Raw genomic sequence first — 14,983 nt, 5'->3', positions numbered from 1 at the left:
CAGCTACTGAAAAAAATGACCTTTGTCCCCTTTCCCGGAAAGAATTCTCCTACCTACTGGTTGAGTGGGGAAATGATGTGGATAGAAACAGTGCCCTAAGAGTTAAAAATAATATTAAGGACTGACTTTGTGAAGCCCCGGGTTTATTTTCTAACCTGAAAGTGTCTTAAAATCTCCCCTTACCACAAAACTTCCCCTTATCCTGGGGAGGACCATAAAATTCCTTGTCCCCACCCTCATCCTGGAGAATGGGATTTCCTTATCTCCCTTATCTTGTGTCATTCATAGTCCTCACCCTGTGTTTTTACCTCACTGGACTTCTTTATTTTATAAGACTCACCCTAGATCTCCATCCCCCATAAGGAAACCCTAAAATCATCCTGTATAAGTCTGGTTCTTTTCCTATATCATTGCCTTTGTTTAGCTCCCTTGCTAAATCTTGGGCCCACTGCTTTTGTGTCAATAAAGCTCCCAATGGCTACAAAAAAAAGGTTGTATAGATTGTCAACTGGCATTTTAGTCAGGCTTAAAATTGGCCAGATGTCAGTGGGGAAATTGAGTCAGGAGAATCCTATCTCAGCTCAGGTGGAAAAGTCATTCTCCCAACCTCATGAGATCACCTTTTTGCAGTTCATACCAGCATCTCATAGGCTCATTGGCATCATTGATCAATGGCTCAGACAGCCTTCCTTAATATCCACACCTGGAGTTAGACTCAGAAGAACAGTCAGTTAATAATCCCATAAAATCTTAAAATAGCAAGCTCCAATATCAGTTTCAGACATGACTATAATTTCACATTGGCTGAGCAACATCTTTAAAGCAAGTCTTAAGTAGCTTGCATGTCTTTCTATACTTGTTCTAGTTCCTGATTGAATAGCAAGCATAAAATCAAAGTGACCATTAAAATCATGTTATTGCTCTAATAGATTTACATCTGTTTCCCAAGCTTCTCCATCCCTTTCTAACCATGCTCAGTCTAAAAGAATGAGTCGTACCGATGATAAATTCAAACACTAATTTCAACTTATGTTCATGAAATGAATTCAGATCAAAGCACAAACATTTAACTTTTCTATCAATGCAAAATATTACCAGAGGTTACCTGTCTCTAAGAATCTTAGATTGAAATCCTTTCCCCCAAACTGAAGATGTCTCTGATCTAGTCTCAGTAATTGATTCAATCAATTTTATTAATACCCAATTGCTCCTGCATCACTTTGAAACCTGCAAGGACCTTACTCCAATGGAGCATGGGCCCAAGTCAGGACCCCTGTCCCCCAGCCCAAAAGAGTTTTAGTCCCATTTGTCTAAAGACCCTGGGAAACCTCACCTTGAAAGCTCCTTGGACTTCCCCACTTATCTGGCTCTCTCAAGGCCCATAAACTTTTCCTTATTGCTATGCCCAAATCTCTGTTCTACTTCCTACCCTTAATCCTCTCAATTCAATTCTCCAGCCTTTTGGTCACTCCCATCAAAACCATCCCTGGAACCCCCAGACCACCTGGCCATCCCTAATCTCCTCCCTCAGTCCCTCTGTCAATAAGATCCATCTTGTTTCCATGAAAGTGCTCAGACTCCATCTAGCCACTTACATTAGCACTATAAAAATTAAAGGTTCAGTCTGACTACTGGCATTAGAGATACAAATGCTCAGATCCCTGAACAGTCTGCCAAATATTGAGAAACTTTAATAAACTTTGATTTTCTTTGGCTGAAAGAAGGCTTGGGTTGAATTCATTTGAGCAGGACAGCCTGTTGCAATTTTAGGATCCCAAGCACCCCTAACCTCAACAATTCTGTACAGATACAACCTTTATTACAGTTAACTATAAGTCCCAGTCTTGTTCTATGGAACAATGATTCAACATCACATTTATACTTTTATTTCCTTTCCTTTATCTAGTTATTCCCATTACATTTAGAAAGGATGTCCTTTTCCTGGGATTTTATCTTTCATGAGACTATACAAAAGTATCAATTTGCCCAATTATTTGATTGAAAACAGCAAGATTCCATTACTTGCATTGTGCTTACATTTTAAACTACCTGCTTTGATTACAGAAAACATTCCATAAAGATGAAAAGCAAGTACTTAATTAGATATTATCTCCACCTTATAACCAGATTCAGGAATAGTCATGTGGGAAAACACTCCATTCAGAGGAACCCAATGAGGAAACTGAGCCAGAAGGATCCCATCCCAGGCTGAGGCAAACCTCTGCCTATAATAGTCACATTCTCCTCTGAGTAGCAGAACACAATTTTTTATGGTTCCCAGAGTTATTTACATCAGATGGCATGTTTCACTAATCAAAATTTTTCCAGGACTTACATCTTAAATCTTAAATTTGTCCTAAAAACCAGTCACTAGAGATCATTTGCAAATGATCAATTCCTTGATTAGGAACTTCAGATACAAAAGTTTACCAATTTGATACACTTCAATTTTGTTGGATGAACTTTACATAGAGACTACAACTTTAACAAAGCAAGTTTACCCAAGTCTGAGGAGCTGCTGTTTTCTAGCTTCCTGCCATTTGGGTGATGTTTCCAGGATTTTCCAGCCTTAGGGTCCAGGGTGCCCCTAAGGTGCTCCTTTCCTTCGACAATTGGAAAGAGTCAACATCTTTCCAGACTTGTCTGGGCAGCTCTGAGTTCAGATTAGATCTTAGAAAGTCCTTCTGTAATAATGACTGGACTTTGAAGGGGAATGAAGGGATCCCCTTGAGGTTCTTTGGCTGAAAATATCACAGAACTTCTTGGAGTCACAAAATTCCTTGTCTCCCTTGTCCCTTATCTTTCAATCCCCATAAAACCTTTATATAACAAATTAGCTTACAAATATAAATTCGGTAAGCCTTCCAAAAATCACACAAAAGTTTTTACAAAACATTTCTTCATACAAAAAAAATTTCCCTTTCTTAAAAATAGTTTACAATTTATCACAAAACTCTTTTGAACCTGATTGACAAAATTTAAAGATCTAAAACCAAAGCTTTTACTTTCACAAACATACTTTTATAAATGCCTGATTTATAACCAAAATCACTTTTAGCTAAAACTTCCTTCTTAATAGCAGAAATAAACTTTTTGACATACTTACTAATCCTTAGATGAAACAGGCTTGAAAATCACACACACACACACACACACACACACACACACATATTCAAGGATTCTCATTTTCTCAAAGGATTCTCAATTTCTCAATTTTCTACAACACAGAAACTCTTATACAGAATTAAAAACAACAACTTCTTCATCCATTCATCATTTTTTAATGATACAGTTCCTAATATAACAGCATTTAGATAAATTACTTTTTCAACAATGTACCTTATTACATATTTAAAACTTGAAGCAACCATGCATTCAGATGAATGCACTTCCATGTCACCTTACACAGAAATTCATCTCCTCACCAACATGTGGACATATACTATCACCCCTAAATCACTGTATCCACTTTTTCATAATAGCCAAGATTTCAAATAGAAAATTTACCATCATATCAAAGAGTAAGAACATTCTTACATTATAATCAAACACAATAGTTCCAAACTAATTTTTATCACATCCTTTAAAAACCCCAATCTATATCAAAATCCAAATTTAAAAATTGTGTAAGAATTACATTAGATTAACGTTGTGCCTAACATGTGCCCATCCTTGTGTCAAAAACTTTTACATTCATAAATGCCAAATAACCATATTTTTTTCTGCTTAATCCTGATAGGAAGAGCACTCTCAGATGCTGCTCTTTATTCCCTTCAGGACAGATTTTGACTTGAATCATATCAAATCTGGACGTATAATCACTAATGGTAAACATTCTAACCCTCCTTTTTTTTTTTAAGTCAAATAGTCTTGGCACATAAAAGAAAATATTATCCATAACTTCACATTGATAATGTTTAATATACAATTTTGGAATAATCTCTTTGTTCTCTCTGAAGTAAACTCAGAGAGTGCCTCTTCCTATGTCAGCAAAAGCCAGCCAAGGCGGACTCTACATTCCTTAAGGAGACCTTTAACCTAAGACACTATATCTTGAATAATGGGACTTTCCTTTGTATCTTATTATCTATAGACATATACTATGTTATGGCATATTAATGGTAAAGAAAATATAGACATCTTAGGTCATAATTTCTATTGAACATTGTTTACCCTTTCCTATGTCAGTTATCTGTTTAGGGGAGGAAGCCTGCCACTTACTAGTGGTGGGGTTTCTTTCCTTATCACCGAGACATATGCTTACCCAGCCTGGAATCTCAAGGCCTGACTGACATTGCTTTGTTAATTGTCCTGTCTTACTGAATTTATGATTTGCTTAATTAGGAGAGTTTCTTTCTCACGGCAAAAATGTACTTAAGACAGATGATTTCTGTACTAGGTAGTCAGAGTCACCTCTGACTCCATAGCGCTATGTAACTGTTTTCTTTATGGGGAATTGATTAATTAATTAAATCATAAAATGTATGCATTTAGCCTGTTGCCTTTTCTTTAACCAGGTTTTCAGGTCAACAACATATTCCCTTGAAGGAAAACATGGTAACAATTCTCAGCTCTGAATAACCCTTTTCCTCTCCTTCCTTAAAGAACTGAAATCCTGTCTCCTTTTTGGAACTTATCAGATAAGAAGCTTTCCTAAGTCCAGCTTTCTATTCCATCCTCTTGGGAATTTCAGGCTGTACATGCTAGGAAATGCATATAAAGTTCTACAAAGAGTTTGAAATCACACCAATTCTCCTCGGGTTAGCTTAAAATATGCCAGTATTCTAAGACTAGGTTTTTGGTGTAGGCAGAGACCTAAAGAATTTAATTTAATGTTGACAGGGAGTTGCCAGTTTCCCCAGGCAGGAGCCTCCATAGTATCCAAAGATAAAGATTAAATAATTGACTGCCTAAGTACTCACCCTCCTTGTCTTCATCTCTCAGAATCTGGAGAGAGTTAATGCTTAATGTACATCTAAAAGAAATCACTGAAATTCTAAAGTGAATTACATGTAAGGCTATAATAGGAAAGCTCCGACTGAAATGTCTTAAAAGACAGAAAAACCCTTATTATTTTTGCAATTTAAAACACATTGTCTGGTATCAGATATTTTGATTTAATTTGAACATAAAGTACAAATTTCAGCCTTGAGGTTTCATTAAATCTAAATTCAAAACTCAACTTTTCACTCCAGGCTGCCTGCCTGACATTTTTCTTTTACTTGCTAATTCCCATGACAGAAAAACCTCTCCTTTAGGTGAGGCAGGAAATGGCCAATTAATGGGTTGGCCTGCCCTTCCCCTATCTGCTGGAAAAAAGATTTCTCTAGTTCATTTATCTTTCTTTTCACAGTCAAAAACCTGGCCAAAGTTTAGAATGCAGAAAGAAAGATTTTTTTCCCCAACAACTTTAAAAAATGTTTTCAACCTTTCTATTAACATCATTCCTGCAACCAGACCAAGCCAAACAGCAAAATCTCTCTCTCCCTTCCCCTTCCCCTCCCCCTTCCCCTCCCCCTCCCCCTTCCCCTCCCCCTTCCCCTCCCCCTCCCCCTTCCCCTCCCCCTCCTCCTTCCCCTCCTTCTCCCCTCTGCCCCCCTTCCTCCCTCTCCACTCACTCCTCTGAAACTGCTCCACACTCACAAACACACACACACACACACACACACACACACACACACACACACACAACATTTTCACAAAGCATTACAGAGTGCACACCAATTTCAAATTCTAATTCAGATTGCTCAGAAACTCAAGAGCTGTTATTTACTCTGACCAATTTCTAGCCAATTTCCTTCCAAGAATCTAGATTCTCCCTCCTCTCCTCTCCTCCTCTCTGCTCTCTTTGGGGCATAGATGGGGAAGGAATATAGCCAGCATTCCTTCAAATGGGCTTCCGAAGGAATACTCAGAGGATTCTTTATCCCCTTCCTGGTACCATTATCTTAAGAGTGCTCATTTCCCATCTTAGTTCTGATAATATTTAATATAAATTTTAGACTTTAATAAGGGTCAGAGTTTGAATTAAGAAGAGCCTGGACCTAATAGTCCTCTTTGTTTAACTTAGAGAACACCTTTTGATGTCAGGCAAACAAATGGGACCTCCTTACCAGACCCTTCTTCTGGCATCTTAGTGATAAGGAAAAACACAGATACCTTGAGTTGTAACTTCAGCTTTGTCAACTCTGTTAAGATACCACAACTTCAAAGGCCTGTTTAGGACAGGATATCTGTCATCTGGGTGATGAGACTTTTTCCTTATCTTAAATCACAGAGATATGCTACGGAAAGAAGATGCCCATAGCTTGGGATGATAAAACCCAACTGATGCTACTTTGTTTACAATATGTTTATCTAAGAGAACTCCTTTCTCATGGCAAAAAGTCCTTAAGACAGTCAACTTCTGTACTGAGGCAGCCAGTTCTGATCCTGGCTCCATAGTGCTATGTAACTGTTATCTTTATGGGGAATTGATTAATTAATTAAATCATAAAATGTATGCATTTAGCCTGTTGCCTTTTCTCTAACCAAGTTTTCAGGTCAACAGATCTTATACTTGGAAGGTCTCTGATGGACTGGTCGTGCCCAAGATTCCCTATGTTAAGACCTCCCTCCAATGGCCCCCATCCTGGGCTGGGCTGGTCCTACATAGAAGAATGCTCACTTCTGACCCTAGGCAAACCTCACTTATCAACCTAGGATCCCAAGACAGATGAAGAAGTACTTAACCACTGATATTTTCCTGCACTTACTCAGGTCCCTGATTTACACTGTCTCCAGCCATTCAATCTATTACTGTTTTACCTGCTTTCCTAGATTCACAATGATTCCAAACAGCCCCAGCAAAGTTAGCAGTCAGAACAGAGGAAACTTGTCTGTGGATGTCTGGGCCTTTGAAAACCAATGGGCGCACTTCCCATTCACCACAGCAAGCTTCATTTCTTCAGATGCTAGAGATATCCCGGACGAACCCCCAGTTATGAGAAATGAACTCAACAATAAGCCCCCAACTGTGACAAACGTGTTCACCTTAAATAAAGAACAATACTTGTTGTCAAATCAGGAAAGCTTTCATTAATCTTCTGTGTTCATCACCCTTGAATGAATGGGTAGCTCTCAAGTAAAGCTACAGGAAGACCACAATTTGTATACTGTTGGACTTCTGGACACACCACCTATTGGCCTCGTGACTTCATGTTCTCCTCTCTGATAGGCTTCCCCTCAAACAGCTTGTCAAGCCTGTACACAAATTTTTGACCTTTTACCTGACCATGCTAGGTCACAACTCAGATTAATTGCTATCACTCAAAGCTAGGAGGAGTTTTAATCCTGTGGAAATAGAACTCCTTCCTTTGTTTCCCACATGTGCATACTAGTTAAATGATGAAATGTGCTATTCATATGTATGGTCATCTTTGCCTTTTTCCTGTTTTCCAATGAGTTGGCAATCTTGTCAAATTTAGCTCCCTAGTATCTTTCATATTTGTCCCCTTCTCCCTGCTTTCATGACCACCATCTTAATTCAGGACCTCATTCCTTCTCACCTGAACTATTACAATAGCCTCGTGGTTTTGTCTACCTGCATTCAGTCTCTCCCCTCTCTAATCTATTTTCCACATGGCCCTTAAATTACTATTCCTAAAATATAGGTCTTTTCACACCAGTTCTCTGTTCATGAAGCTCCAGTGACTCCCTCTTGTCTGTAGGATAAAATACAAACTCTCTTTTTTGAGTTTACAGTCATTAATGATCTGGCTCCAGTTTGCTTTTGGAGGTATTTTATACTTATTGCTCCTTTATTCAGTCTCTGTTCTACTTAAAGAGGCTTACTTGGTGTTCCCAGAACTCAGAATTTCATCTCCTGCCTCTGGGTCTCTACCGAGGCTGTCCTTGCCTGGAATCCACTCCCTTTGCACCCCCAACCCTTAGAATCTAATTTCATACAAAACCCTGTTTCTATCAAACAGCTTATCCTGATACCCTGTTTTAGTGCCAACTAAACTTTGGCTGCCACAATGCATTCCATAATGTCTAGTTTGCATAAACTTTTCCATAATGTGTAGAAGGACATATTGGCTATTTAGAAGTTTTAGAACTGGAAGTACAATCCCTTTTCTGTGGATGTAAACAAACTAATATTGCTTGTATAACTGAGGATTGGCCAATGAGGTCCTAGTTCTTAGAATACGCACTTCTCTTGTATTGTACATGAGCAATATTCTCTGTCTACTGATTTTCAGACATGCATAAATGTAGGGACCTTTTCCCTCACTTCAGAGTATTCACAAATGTCCTGTTTACTCTCAGTTTAATGCATGGTGACAAAAAAAGCCTTTTAACTGGGGATCACATGGTAAATAAGCATGAATACAAAAGGTTCACCAAGAGACATGTCACTGTATTTCCTAGTGGATTTCAAGCTTGCTATCTGTGAACTGTCAGGTGGATTACCATGAATCCCTGAGGGAATGGTAGTATTAGCACTGGGGCAAATGGTGACACCAGGAGATGTAGCAAAATAGTTCTTGGACCCATCAGCAACCCAAGTCCTAGAGTCAGTAGTAACAGTGACTGAGTCTGGTGAGGAGGCACCCTGCTACACTAAACTTAGCAGGTGGAATGACTCATCATCGACCAGGACACTGCATGCCAGGACAACTGAGCAAGGGGAGCTGCTCCTACATCTGCAGCAAACTTGGTGAAGACTCTGTGATGACAGGAAAAGATTCCCAAGGCCAAAAATGTCAAGTTCTCAAGATGTTCTCAACTTGAATATTTCGGTATCTTTGTGTTTCAAGCTTGAGCCCACTGTCTTCAGGGTCCAGGTAAGTGCTGAGGATAAAGTGTGCCCCTTTTCCCCATTTGGGAAGATGTTTACTTGCTGTATCTCCTCAGTAAATATCCCTTTATAAAAACTAATTGTTATCAACTGATTAATTTTGGGGAAACATACTGAAGAGGGGATCATAAATAGTAGTATTATAATATCTCAACCCCTCAAGAATATCCAATGATAGAACCCTGAGAGAGAAGCTAGTCCCTCTCTGGGACCCAATAAGCCATTGTGAGTGAGGGTTTGGAAACTGAGCCCAGTGGAATGCTTCACCTGCTAGAGAATTTATTTGTTCATATACCAATCAATCAACAAGTATTTATTAAATACCTGCTATGTGCCAAGACCTGTGATAGGTACCAGGAATACGGGTTTAAATAATGAAATACTTCCTGCTCTCAAAGTACTTGCATCCTTGTTCATCCTTAGTTCTCAAGGAGGACCAGTGACTTCATGGGGATAAAGTCTTGACTTGGGAATGAAGTAGATTTAAGTGGGGTAGAGCTACAGGAAGTCAGCAGCCTCACTCTCTCTCTCCTCCAGAGTCATAATGATGGGGTTCAGACTCTGGGAACTTCCCTGAACTCCCCTTGAATCTTTCCACTTAACCTGGCCTTTCATACTCAAATCTGTTGCCCTTGGCCTAGCCTGGCCGTCCGTTGTCTGTTACCTCTGGATTGCCCCACCTGCTTCCCACTCAAGCTCTCCATTGTTTGATATCTCGTGATTGCCTCCATCTGTTTCCAACCCTTGACAATAACCCCAGTCTCACTGAGGTCCTCCTTGGACTTGAGACCCTCCTTAAACCCCTCCTCCCATCACACTAGACTACCAGACCACCCCCAGCTCCCTCCAACAGTCTTTTTCTGTATTTAAGTTCCATCTCACCTCCATGAAGGCACTCAGATTCAATCCAGCTCAGACTCTGTCTAGCTGAGATTCTATCTGACCCACTTGTTAATACAAGCATTATAAACGCTTAGAATCTTTAATAAACTTCATTTTTCTTTGGCTTTAACAAGGCTTGTATCAAATTCATTTGAACAAGACCTGGTGTGGCAGTATTTTGGGGTTCCTACACAACCCTGAACCTCAACAATTGAAATCCAGTTGCAAGGAAAAAATCAAAACACTAGCAATAGCTCAAACTGCAATGGGTACCGTGGCCTTCCTAAATTAAGGTCTTTCTCAGGTTTCAGTTTGTCTGAGGCAACACCCATTTAATGACTAAGGGATATGTAAGAATTTCTGAGACAAAAGATGGCTCAATTTACTATTACAAAAATAACAGTCTGAGAAAGGAGTTTCTGGACAGAACAGAAAACAGTTGATATTTACATTCACTCTAAGTATTAGAAGGGCCAAGAGTTATTAGTGGCCATTCAGTGAATGCCAGAGTGATCTGGATTTAAACAGTGGCTTAGTCAAGTAGTTCCATTTGAAGCACAATGAGGTTTTAAAGCCTGTTTTTTCAGTTATACTTCAAGAAATCATAAATGAAAACAGCACAGGGCAAAAGTAAATTGCCCCAGCTTTTCGAGAAAAATAATAATAATAATAACTTTAAAAAATGGAAATGAAAAAATCTGCCCTCCAAATTCCATGTGATGATAGAAGGAAAAGGAAGAGGAGGAAAAGAAGACGACAGCTACTACTCCTCTCGGATAGAATTGTAAAGACAGTTAATACCAAACATTCTCCTAAAAACTTGATTCACTTCTTTTCACAAACACACACAGGGAAGATAAATCCATAAATACACTTCATGAGAGGAGTAAGTATAAACTTAGACCACAATAGTAGTGAGGCAAATGCGTAAGAAATATGTGTTACAAAGGTAAAGTTACAAAGCACCTGCTCTGGTAGTCCTCTCTGTATGCACCCTAATGAGAGAGAAAACAAGCACAAATATAAGTTTACAAAGCATAACATAAAGTCCATAAATACAAATAAAGACAAAGTAGTTAAATATAAGGTAGTTTGGGAGGGAGGGTATCAGCAGTTTTGGGGGAGGGAGCCAGAGCATACTTCATCCAGAAGAGGGTGCTTCTGCCATGTCTTAGAAGAAAGCTGTAAAGCTGAGGGAAGGAGGGATTATCAGGCACATGGGACGGCCAGTTTAAAAGCACAAAAACTAGAGATGGAGCGTTTTGTACGAGGAGCAGAGAGAAGGCTAGTTAGTCTGAATTGTGGGAGGGGGAGTAATGTTCAATGAGACTGGAAAGACGTTGTGACCAAGTTATGACAGATTTTAAAAGCTAAACGGAAGAGTATATTTTATTACAGCAGCAATAGGAAACCACTAGAACTGATTACACAGGCAAGTCACATGAACAGATATATGCTTAAGGAAAAAGAACAGCAGTGTAAGATGGACTGGAGTGGTGAGAAACTTGAGGAAGGAGGAACAATTAGGAAACTGCTACAATAATTTAGAGTAAAGGAAGATGAGAGCCTGAATAAAAGTGGTAGGTGTAAGAGTGTAGAGATGTTGAGGCAGCTCAACATTCAGTGGAGAATGTGCTGGAACTGGAGTCAGGGAGATCTGAGTTCCAGTCCACTCTCAGATACTAACTCTTTGATCCTAGGTAAGTCACTTAACTTTTGTTTGTCTGAGTCTCTTCAACTCTAAAGTGGAGATAACAATGGCACCTACCTTGAAGGCTTGTTGGAGGATCAAATGAGGTAATTGTAAAGTGCGTAGCATAGAGCTTGGAACCTTTTCCCATGATTAAATGACTTGCCCAATGTCAGGTAGGTAGGAAGAACCTGCCATTACCACCACCACCACCCTCCCCAGCTAGCTAAACTGAGATAGTTGATGAAGACCTGACTGGACAAAACCCTACTTTGCTCACCAATCCAGTCTTACCACGTCCAGCCCTCCTCTTTACTGTCTGCATGAGATGACTAAATTATATTCCGTTTTACCTAGAGGGTGCCAGGACCTAACTGGCACTAAGCTATATCCTCTAGACCTTCTCCCTTCTGCACCGTGTGATCCCCAAGCCTACCTTCTTGTCGAACCTTCCTTTCTCCCCTCCTAGCTAGAGACTGATACCCCACCCATCCCATCATCTCCATTCCCACATCCACTGAAGAGAACTCAAGAGTTCCCCCTGTGTTCTGGCTGTTTAGCCTTCTTACTTCCTCTTATCCAATAGTAGCGGGCTAATTCCTTCCAGATTCTTTGTCCTGAGGGCCAAACATCCAAATGCACCCTAAGGATACTGGGGCCTTGCCATCTGCCCTGCTGATGAATTCTTAAGAATCTGTGGGTCCTTGGTCTATCCTACAGCTAAATTTTCCTATATGTGCTATCTCTTCCAATTTGAGTGTAAGATCCTTGAGAGCAGAAAAAACATTCCTTCTCCATTTTTATCTCCCATACTTAAGCATAGTGTTTGGCACAGAGTAAGCAATTACTAAATGTTTTTTTCCTTCCTTCCTTCCTGGATATGAAGTTTAGTTTATCACAAAATAATTTATTTAGCTACAATCATTGCTAAAGCCAGAAAGTAATATGGATGAGAGAATCTGAGCAGTTCCCTTTTTCAGTTATTTCCAAAAGGAAATACTCCAAAAGGAACCCTAACTCATTTGATTAAAGGAATAGGGAACTCAATTATACCCCTAGTTTCTAATGCTTTCTCCTCAGATTGCTTTTGTTTGCATATATTTTTGTGTTTACTTTTTCTGTGTGCATGTTGCTTTCCCCAAATAGAATATGAACTCCTTGAGAGCAGGAAATATTTTCTTTGGATCTTTTTTATCTCCCAGCATTTAGTATAGAGCCTTGAACACTTCATACATCCTTGTTGAATGAATAAATGAACCTTTCCCATTTTAAATTTGAGAAACTGAAGCTCAAAGAGGTGAAATACCTTGCCTGTGTTGTAAATACTAAGGCCAGGGTTTTAAATCAGATTGTTTGGCCTCCAAATACAATACTTATTCTTTCTTTTAATTAAAATTTTTTTTTTATTCTGAATTTAGCAGCTATCAACAATCATGAGGATTTCAACATATAAGACGCAGGAAAAGAGGATTGTACATGAAACTGTGAATCTATTATATAGAGACTGATTTTTAAAAAGTGTAAAGGGTGTTCCAAAGTTTTAAGCTACAGACTGCACTAAGATTTTTGGGACACTCTGAGTATTAAATTTAATATGAAAGTGCCAATGCTGTCCTGCTTCACTGTGGCTTCTTCTGTACATCTTTCTGCTCTCTTCTGTGTAATTTTTAAATGTTTTATTCTTTTTCACATCATTATCATTACCTACTCACTCCTCTCCATTCCCCTCAATTTAAAGCCCTCTTTTGCAACAAATATAAACAGTTAAAGCAAATTCATACAATCTAGTGCTCTTTTTGCCATACCATGTTGCCTTTCTAAAGTAAAGAGATAGTAAGATAATTAGAAGGCCAAGGATGGAGACTTAACAATAACAGCTAACATTTATATAGCACTTGCTATGTTCCAGGTACTATGCTAAGCTCTGTACATTGGATCCTCATAACAATTCTGGGAGGGAGGTGCTATTATTATCTCTATTTTACAGACGAGGAAAATGAGGCAAACAAAGTTTCAGTGACTTGCCCAAGGTCACATAACTAGTGTCAGAGGCTAGATTTGAACTCAGGTCTTTCTGACTCCATACCCAGCTCTCTGTGAACTATGGCACCACCTAGCAAGGAGATTCACCCCAGTTCTTTGCTTGAGGCTGCTGGGAACCCCAAATATCAGGAAACAGGAGGGTCTGCCTGGAAAGAATTCAAGCACTCTCACCATCTTCCAGTCAAAGTGGCAAGGTTTATTTTAATACCAATAGAGTGGGCTAGATTCCCAATGAGTCTGCAAGTGAAGGGGAGTAAGACTGATACTTATTTATGAAAAAAGGACAGTGAAAAGATCTAAATGGGATTAAGAAGTGGTAAAGTCAAGAGCCACTGTGAAAGGAGTATTAAGTGGTCGGGAGTGGATCAAGAGTGACTGTGAAAGGACTGTCAAGTAGCTAGATGCCTGGGATGGGTCTGATGTTTTGGGTGAAACACCGGTGATCTGGGCTGCTGAAATGTGTGGGAAAATTCAGGGACTGGGTTCCTTTCAAAGACATGGTCTTTTCCTTTTAGGGGTCCAGGTCCCATCTCCCCGTCATGCTTATAATCATAGCGTTGTTGTTCAGTCTTTCAGTCTTGTCAGACTCTTTGTGACCCCATAGATCATAGCCTGCAATACTATCCATGGGGTTTTCTTGGCAAGGATACTGGCATGATTTGCCATTTCCTTCTCCAGTGAATTAAGGCAAACAGAGGTTAAGTGACATGCCTAGGGTCACATAGCCAGTGTCTGAGGCCAAATTTGAATTCAGGTCTTCCTGACTCCAAGGCCAGATGTACTCTATCCACTAAGCAATCTAGCTGCCTCTGCTAAAACAATAGTAAGTATGTAATAAATGTTGACATTTTATTATAATGGAAAGAATATTGAATCAGACGTTGGGATTTGGGGGCTTGGTGCCTGGCTCTGGCACTAATTGTGACTATAGGCAAATCATTTTACCTTATTGAAATTTAGTTTCCTCATCTGTAAAGTGAGGATAACAATACTGCATTTATAATACCTACCTTTATGGGATTTTTGTGACCAAAAACCAAAAAAACAAGAACTCTGTAAATGAATGAAAGTTATTCTTATTCCTGGTGGGTGGATCACTTGGACCACTCCTCTTCCCTTCAATAGACCTCAATTTCATCATCTCCTAAACTAAGGGGGATATATTCCATGACCCCTAAGTTCCTTCTAGTTGCCTGGTGGGGAATTGGAAGAGTAAGAGTCCCTCGAAAGCCTAGGTATGAATCCTGAGTCCTTTATCCTCTTCTTATAGGATCATAGATTTAGGAGGGACCTTAGAGATCCTCGAAGCCAACCCCCTGAGGCCCCAAAAGGATAAGTGACTAGTCCAGGGTCAAATAACTAGTCAGAGTCAGAGGTAGGTTTTGTACTCAATTCTTCCTGACTCCAAGTCTATAACTCAACATATTCTATACCATATTCTCCTTAGTAGAATCAAAGAACTATGTTTTACATAGCTAACACCCGAGGCAGAATTCGGTCCAGGTCTTCCTGATTCCATCCACTAC

This window comes from Notamacropus eugenii, chromosome 3, assembly GCF_028372415.1.
Source record: "Notamacropus eugenii isolate mMacEug1 chromosome 3, mMacEug1.pri_v2, whole genome shotgun sequence".
NCBI lineage: Eukaryota > Metazoa > Chordata > Mammalia > Diprotodontia > Macropodidae > Notamacropus > Notamacropus eugenii.
The sequence above is the reverse complement of the archived record's forward strand: the minus strand, read 5'-3'. Positions refer to the sequence as shown.